This window comes from Pinus tabuliformis, chromosome 1_2 (assembly GCF_031772625.1).
Source record: "Pinus tabuliformis cultivar Carrire ecotype Pingquan chromosome 1_2, CPIR1, whole genome shotgun sequence".
Lineage (NCBI taxonomy): Eukaryota > Viridiplantae > Streptophyta > Pinopsida > Pinales > Pinaceae > Pinus > Pinus tabuliformis.
The window spans coordinates 998,652,713-998,654,248 of NC_142298.1; the positions used below are offsets into that span (position 1 = coordinate 998,652,713).

The 1,536-nt window shown below is 39.5% G+C and overlaps 1 pseudogene; it reads left to right on the forward strand.

Annotated features, from left to right (window-relative positions):
* Window positions 1-547: 547 nt before the first annotated feature.
* LOC149209430 (coniferyl alcohol acyltransferase pseudogene) lies at window positions 548-1,168 on the forward strand (annotated as a pseudogene).
* The last annotated feature ends 368 nt before the right edge of the window (window positions 1,169-1,536 follow it).

Genomic DNA, 1,536 nt, shown 5'->3' on the forward strand with positions numbered 1-1,536 from the left:
CGCAGGTGTAGGGGCGTGACAACTATACTGTTGATACTTATTATTGATTAATGCCTATCTATATTTATACATTTATAACCATTTACTTCATATAACAAAGCTAATATAATTTCTTTAACTTAAACCAACTATACAAAAATAATATTAAAAATTTCTTTACATTCACCACTCCCATTACCTGAAATATTCACTCATAACTCTACTTAGAATTAAGCTAAACGATGGAGTCCACCACTATAAATAAGGAGCTGTATTTTCTCCTAGAACTCGTGTTTTGGCTAGTTTTAGAGATGGCTGCCCTCCCAGGTGATGATTATAATGTAAAAATACTGAGTAAGGGTGTTGTAATTAATGCTCATCCTGTGCAAGAGCATCGGCTTCATCTGTCCAATTTCGATTTGACAATTCCTGCTGTTTCGGTGAGCGTTACTTATGTTATAAGAAGCCTACCCCCAGATCAGTATCCTCCTTTGCAGAGGAGACTACCCATGATCTGAAATGTTCGCTATCGGAGGCCTTGGTTTATTACTATATTTTTTCTGGCGAAATGGTATCCAACAGTTCTGGGGAGCCGGAACTGCTGTGTAACAACCACGGTGTTGAATTCATTCAAGCTTATGCGAACATAGGACTTGCTGAGTTGGACTTCTACAATCCTGGTAAAACAGTTGAGGGGAAGCTCGTTCCTATGCTTTCAAATAACTCAGTATATGCTACCCAAGTAAGCACCCCTTTATTTTTAACAACAATGAGTTGCGGAGGTATTGTTATTGGGTGCACATTTGACCATAGGATTGCTGATGCATTTTCTATCAATATGTTTTTATTATCGTGGGCAAAGATTTCTCGAAAGGACTCCATTGAAATGTTGAAACCCAACTTTAATCGATCCATATTACAAGCTCGACAGTCTCCTTATTATTGTTCTGCAATTGATGAAATGTATACGAGACACTCTTCTCTGCATTTAGAAAAATCGAAGAAACAAGATCCTCCTCATGGTCTAGTTAGCAGGATCTATTACCTGACCGCCAGAGATGTTCAGGTTCTCCAAAATAATGCAAGTCAACACGGTAAACAGTATAGCAAATTGGTGGCTTTTTCTGCTTACCTATGGAAGTTATTGATCCTTATGAAGAGATCCAGAGTGATAGGAATTGTAGCATAAGTGTGGAAGTAGATGGTCGCACCCGTTTAACAAACATGGGAATGCCATCTAACTATTTTGGTAATGCATTATCACTACCTTCAGTGGAAGCTCAAACCGCAGATATTATAAGCCAACCACTGAGTTGGAGTGCTAAGCTCATTCATAATGTTACGCACAGTGCTGCAAACGAGGAACATTTTCAAAGCTTGATTTATTGGGTGGAGGCGATCCGACCAGACCTTGGCTTAGCTACTATTTATTGCAGACGAGACATGGAATTATCTGGTCCAAGAATTTTGGTTTCTTCCGGCTGACGCTTCCCCTTGTCCGAGCTTGATTATGGATGGGGCAAACCTTGCTTTGGAAGCTACCATTTTCCTTGGGGT